The sequence below is a fragment of the Acanthisitta chloris genome, unplaced genomic scaffold (genome assembly GCF_000695815.1).
Source record: "Acanthisitta chloris isolate BGI_N310 unplaced genomic scaffold, ASM69581v1 scaffold38073, whole genome shotgun sequence".
Taxonomy (NCBI): domain Eukaryota; kingdom Metazoa; phylum Chordata; class Aves; order Passeriformes; family Acanthisittidae; genus Acanthisitta; species Acanthisitta chloris.
Window position 1 is genome coordinate 13065 of NW_008667277.1, and position 7170 is coordinate 20234.

General features: G+C 35.5%; 1 long non-coding RNA gene across 1 annotated transcript; it reads right to left on the reverse strand.

The window, feature by feature from the left end:
• Window positions 1–675: 675 nt before the first annotated feature.
• LOC103800069 lies at window positions 676–3932 on the reverse strand. The gene is made up of 2 exons (XR_624737.1): window positions 3785–3932; window positions 676–3461 (listed from the first exon to the last, which is right to left on the reverse strand). It is a non-coding gene; the product is annotated as an uncharacterized LOC103800069 (long non-coding RNA).
• Between the last annotated feature and the right edge of the window lie 3238 nt (window positions 3933–7170).

Below are 7170 nucleotides of genomic sequence, written 5' to 3' on the forward strand. Positions count from 1 at the left end.
CTCCCAATCTCCCATGCATCCCCAACTTCCTTGCCAGTGTGGCAGTACGGAAAGCAGCAAAGGCCTTGGCTCTGTGTGAGCTCTGCTCAGCAATAACAAAAACATCTCTGCCTTATCAACTCTGTGTTCTGCACAAAACCCAAACATAGCCCCATATTAGCCTCTATGAAGAAAGTTAACTCTACTTCAGCCCAAACCAGCACACTGTCACTGTTCTTGTCACAGGCAGTGATGATGAGAAGTGTTGGCTGACTGTTGTCACCTCTTCAGCTGACTGATTATAAAAGCAGCTTGAAGCCTTAGTGCAGATCAGAGAACAGGGAAAAGCTTTCCAACTGAGATTAATTTTCCATTGTCTTATTCCTCATTTCTGAGTCTGGGAACCTGATTATCAATGTATTTTACTTTAAAGATATATTTGGGCCAAGGAAACTATTCAATTTCTTTCTAGAAAGTTCCAAAATGTTATAACAAATTTCTCTTGTTTAGTGCATTTATATAGAGCAGGAGGTGCATCATTTGAAGAGGCAGCCATACATCCTGTGGGGAGAATTCAAGGAATCAACAGCCCAGGCTTCTTGTTAATAAAAGTCTCTGAGGATTTCTTCATTGTAATGTCATATGAAATAAAGTGAAAATGCTGAAAGTGATCATAGAACCACTGTGCTACAAATGTGGCAACACATTTTTTTATTTATTTAGAGTAAGATGTGTTAACATCCAGCATGACAAAATTTGTACAAAGTTCACAATTTAAAAATGAAGTATCACAGCAACTTGTGATTCCACACATTTATAGCAAAATTAAAATGTCAACAAATCCATGCCGTGTAGTACAAAAATAAATCAAACTTCAGTTCCACAGAGAGCACAATAAATAGTTTATACAAAATTCTGTCTTAATAAATGATTACTTAAATTAACTTAGAAATGAATATGAACAATAAGGTATAATAAATAAACTCTGATGACTCACAATAATTTCATATGAAAGGTCAGCATTCTAATATGTGACACTTTTGTGATCCCTATATAATAGTCACAGATAACTTCTGATTTGATATTATGTACCAACATTAGATGAGCAGCAGATTTGTGCTTAAAATCCCTTTCCATTGTACATAGGTGATAACAGTAAGAATCCAAAACTGATACTATCTATTACTCTACTGAAAGCATTACTATATTGGCAAAGAAGCTGCAGACACAATGCAGTGGAAAAATGCATATGCCATTATGAACAATGAAAGCCCTAAAAGGAGGCTAGGGCAAAAGTACAATATATATGGCAGAAGGTGAACAACAAGCACCTTGCTTCAGCTCTCAAAAAGGCAATTCTGAGCATGGCAGCTACAACTAATAGCACAACAGAAAAAGGGCACTGTACAGATAAGATACTGCAGAGCCCCAAAGTAATTACATAATCTTTTCCCAGCTAGTTATTAAAGTCCTCGTGGAAAACTGTAAGCTTTTGTACAGTGAATAGTATAAAGTGCCGCTGGGATATACATATATTTATACATATATATATATACCGAGGTTGAGTATTGTATCAGAATATTTGTTGTGAGATCCCTGTAGTCTCCCTTAGCAATATTACTGGATTGGCCATAATGGCTTCCACTATAATTTGTTCAGGTTTAGTGTCACAAGGCTAATGACACAAGAAATTGCACACCTCCGTATGGATATATAGGGCAAGGTAAGTGCAAATAGTCAACTGGCACATTGTGGGGACAATGACCCTGTAAGTCCTGTTCTGCTAAAAATATTTTATTTTTTACAAAACCCATCTTTTTCATAACAAAATTTTAAAGTACTTTTGTACTTTCTGCATAACATCAAGACATGGAAGGAAAAGATATGCTATCAAATTTAAATAAATTCAACATCTGTAAAACACAACACATCACCAAATTTACTACTTAAAAAAGAAAAATGTAGTAATAAAAAGTGGTCTTATGCATACATATAGTGCAGTCATTTTGAAGAAAACAATCAAATCTTGAAGGTACAAATAAGTTTTATCTTAAAATGATCCAGTTTAAAGCAAAAAAAGTGCTGAAGTATATTTAGTTACATTAAAAATTTGATTGCATTCATTTTTGCAATAGGTAATAGTAGAACGAATACAAAGCATACGTGAATGCTGCAGTAATGATTGTTCTCCAACAAAAAGCAAAACATAAATGTTAAAATGTTAAAAATGGGACTGAATGCTTGGCAAAGCAAAAGGAAAAATCTTTACTGAACTGCATTCCTACCACAGACAGCAACAAATGCAGTTCAGTAACTCTAATAGACACGGATCGTTTGTGTTTATTCCAAAATTAAAGATGTGAAAAGGCAATATTAACTTTGAAATATTGTCCTCCATATTGAATTGAAAACAGAATTTCTGAAAGATGAACTACATTGCTATAACAGATAGTTCAGAGGGGCACTAGCAGTCCAGTAGAGACAAGAGAATGTTGGCTCCAAAGCTTATTTGAAAACAAAAGCTGAAATCTTCACGTTGTCCACCTCTGATATAGTTCTTTTCATAATGGAAGTTCCCATATTCATACCATGTAATGCTTAGAAGTTAATTAAAAAGTGCTGTTTAAGCTGCTTTGAATCTTCTGTCAAGTTTCCATGGCTTGATGTTGTCTTACAATAAATTACCCATTTTGTATCTTACATCTAATCCATGCCATTTTCTTGGAATTCAAAAAACCTCATTTTATTGCCCCCACCACACACCATCCTTCAAAAACAAAAGTCACATAATATTTTCAAGCATTGTTCAAAAATAAAGCATTTTTGCAACCAATTCTTGCTATGAAACAATATGCACACAAAATGTATTTCTTAAATCCCATAAAATCCTCCAACATGAGGCAAAATGATAGTGTTTAAAAAGTGGCTGCAGACTGCAACATTGTCATTCAAAGCTGTTTTTTTTTGTCCATTTCAGTTCAAAATACTAAAACATTTAATCACTAAAGCATTAAAAAGAATTTACACTCTATTTATTTTGATCAGCTTACCTCTTCAGAAATATATATACCCCAAAAATGTGCATACATTAGCAGCTATAAACATTACATGGCATATCACACTATGTCAGCTTATATGAAAACGTACAAAATGTGAATGTATTCAAAAAACTATTCTGCAGTTACTATCTTTAAAGCAAGACATAAAATCATTATGAAGTCTTGTAAGCATAACACTGTTTCAAACAGAAATAAATATATAACACTTTCTGGTAAATTACAGCAGCAAAAAACAAGAGGCATCCTTTTTTTAAGCAAGATTTTCACCACTATAGCAGCTGTTCAGACCTGAATTCCTCTCACAGCCTGCTTTATATTTTCCAGTAGAGCTTTATTTTCTGGACTCTGATAACGATCTTGATTTGTATACATGTCCGTCAAAGTGGTCACGTAAGCATCAAAATTTTGTTCATTGATTGGTTCCTACGAGATATTAAATAGTAGTTCATATACAACTTTTATTTTCTTAACCGTATATTCATTTAAGCATAACATATTAGCAAGGCATATTGCCACCATTTTTTATAATATTTAAAATGCCTATTTAGTTCTTACTTAATTTTACAGGATACACTGGAACAGGCCCTCCATGTCTTTGTTAGCAGTTAAATGTATCTCTATGGTTTCAGTGCTGTTAACACAAATATCCAACTGGTTGATGAAACATAAACATAAAAAAAGATATCTATTGTATGAAGTGAACTGAAGATCGCCAAATTCCTTAACTTGTGCTCTCAATCACTTACCATATGTGGCAGCTGGATATTAGCTAGACTATGAATTAAAGACTGGCTTAAATTGGCCAATTCATGAAGAAGAGACTCATTTTGCTGTTCAATTACTTTGTTCTCCTCTTCTATCGTCTTCAGGTTGCTCTCCATTGTGGTAATCTAAAATGGACAAATTTGTGTACAATGTAATATAAGGCAAGGCCATATAAAGCATGTGCTCTTTGAAAAGAGAGATAACAGAAATACCAGGGAAAGGAGAAAAGGTCTGTTCATTCACGCTTAGAAAGGTTTTGCTTAAGTCTGCAATTCTTATCATCATTAAGGCTCTCTCACTCCTACGGCATGTTCACCCATGTGTTTGAACTCCTAGGAGCCTATCTTAGGGACATTCTGCAGTAAGTCATTCTTGCCTTATATCTGTATCTTGTTAATTAAGCATGCACAGCCTCTTGCTCTCAGAATTAGGTTCTTTGTAAGTATAATTTGGTTCTGTATAATTCACAGGACTGCTTCTGACATCTGAAAAATTGTACATTATTGCAATGTATGTACAAATTCAAAAGGTTTTCCAATACATACAATGACTTGTAAAACTGAAGAAACTGAAGAATATTTGCACATAGCCCTGCAGCATGACTACATGTAGAGGTGAAGACAACTGAGTGTGTGCCCTGCCTGTGTTCCCAGGTGACCAGACAGGTTAGCTCTGACCTTGCATGGTGCCCTGCTTGAGCTAAAAGCATTGCTGACAGGCAGCTTCCCTGAGCTTGTGCAGAGCATTGTGCTAATGGAGCTATAAGGATTTCAGATGAGCACTGGCTTATGTCCAGCTCATCAAGAGCACATGCAGAGCTCACTCACCTCTGTCTGCACTTTCCTCTGTAGACCTGTCCTTACTTTCCACATGGGGCAATAACTGTTAACATCTATTACAGTGTACAGTGTGCTGTGTGTGTGTGTAGGTTAAAATATACATTTCCAAGAGGGTGAAAAAAAGATGCCAGTAAAGTGGAAAAATGCCAAAGAACACAACATTTTGAATTCTCAAAATGAGCTTTATCTGTTTCTACACTGTCATAGAGAGTGAACTGTGGGAAGAACTGACACAATTACAGTGCTGATCAGAAGGTCAAAGGTTTGTGCAGTAGTAGCAGGCAGAAGGAGAACAGGTTCTTAAGTGAATATTAACTTGACCATGGGTGGACAAATTTTAGGAAATTTGTTGGCACAATCAGGTAGATATCTTGAGTTTTATTCTGGACCTAAAGTTTCAGTCTGCTTAGGGAAATACAGCCCATCAGTTGATAGAAGTAACTTTGAAAAGTGATGTGGCCGCATAAAACAATCTTCAAGTATCTCCTACTTTGACTACAGGTGTTTATGTAGCAGTTAATTCAAGCTGTCAGTATTGCAGGGACTTGATTTGTCACAGTTAATTGATTCTGAGCTATTTCCACAACATTTAATAGTAGGGAAAATACTTTCTTCAGCTTTGAAACTGGACACACATCCTCCTCTCATTTTCCTTTCAGCTTGTTTATATTGGAGGGCAATGCTGTATGCAAATGCAAAAATTCTTTCACAGGTGCTTGTTAGTCAGTCATGCTCCAGTATTTACCCTAAAAACTGTTCTTTTATATTACAGACCAAAGTGAGGAGTCTGATGCCAATGAAGGCTCAGTTCAGTTTGGCGTACTGCAGCTGCCTCACACAGCTGCTCCTCCTCAGCAGGAGCTGACATTCTATAGATTTTCTAGCTAGATGAGCACTGTAACTTGAACAGATCTTCTTTTTTTCAATGAGATGCTGAGTATCAGCAAATACAGTGGCAGCTGATCAGCATATCTCACCATTTAATTTATTACTCATCTGGAAGTATCTTGAGATAACTGGCATACTTAATTATTGTATTTGCTTGCTTAAAGACTGAAATCTCCCTCTCCACATTTTACCCTAAAAGTAAGGGATGTTTACTTGTATCTGTCCTGAAAATAGGATAATGTGTTGCTTGTATGAGACACACAGTTATTTGCAGATGTTTTATTCCATTCTCTCCTTTATATGTTTTCGCTCCTCTCATACTTTTGGACTTGCATGTTAAATTTGAACAAATTAACTAGAAGACCTTAGACTAAATATATTCTCTCCAAAGTCTTAAGCAAAAAGGCAGCTGAGTAAAGGAGAGTTTTAGGAATGCTCCAACTAAGAAAGAGGCTGCAGCATGAGTTTTCACTTTATTAAACAAAAAAATTGTACATGGAAGGGAACTTCCTGTCCTAGGAAAAACTTTCACTGGCACTTAAAATTATGAGTTGCAAATCCATATCACACAAGACTGTTGGTACTTCTGGTGTTCACAGAACTTACACTATTTTCCCATTGCATATTCCCTGTCTGTCTTGTTGAAATCTAGGTTGCATAATGATTTTCTAAAGGTTTATCAGCACACATTTTGTTACATTCAATATAATTTTACTGATGCTAATAAAGGGGACTGCAGACTTTGATCCTCTTAATAGTTTGATAATGACTATGATGTAACTCTACATGTTGGAAATGTAAATTGCTTATCTTCAGGAGAATGTATGAATTCTTTTTGTGAAGTTTGACTCAACTGGGATTGTCTGCTAGGCATTAGTATCTAGTTAGGTAAGAAGAGGAAGTATTAGACCAGATTACCCAGAGACTGTGGAATTTCTAGTGTAGGAAGTAAAGGACAGGTTAGACAAGCACCTGTCAGGACTGGCTAAGGAAGATATGGGAAACAGGAAGGGAAGAAGGCTGGTGGACAGAATAATGTTTTCATGGTCTTTTGTAGCTCTATTTTTTAGATTCTTCTTAATTATTTTAATTATGGTATCTGTCACTGCCAGTCATTCTACCCTTTCTGTAAATCTGCTTCATCAAAGTATGAAAACTATCCTTTCCACTTATTGGTTAAATCATCAGCTGAGTTTTTTTTTACCAAGAACATGCAGTAGTCTCCGGTAGTGCCTAATCTGATTTCTAACAATATGCAATGGTACTGGTTTGAAGTATGGAAGCTGGAACTGAGACTGAAGTATGGCTTCTGTAATCATTTCAGATCAAAGCTTCATGTGAAAATCCCATCTAAATCTTTGAAACTCAATACATGTTTTATGCCTATGATAGTGTTATCATGACTTTATTTTATTTTTTAATTCATCTGGCCAAAAAGGCAGTAAATTATTGACAACTGGATAATTTACCTAATGTACATATAACAGCTAAAATGCTTTGCATTTTCTAATCTCTCAGCTCAATCAGTCTGTATGTGAATAGCATCTACAATGTATTAAGCAAGAGGAAACATAAGGCAATTGGAAGCTGCCAGATTCAAAACTTAATGACCAAATTTCTCCAGAGTAAATATATATATG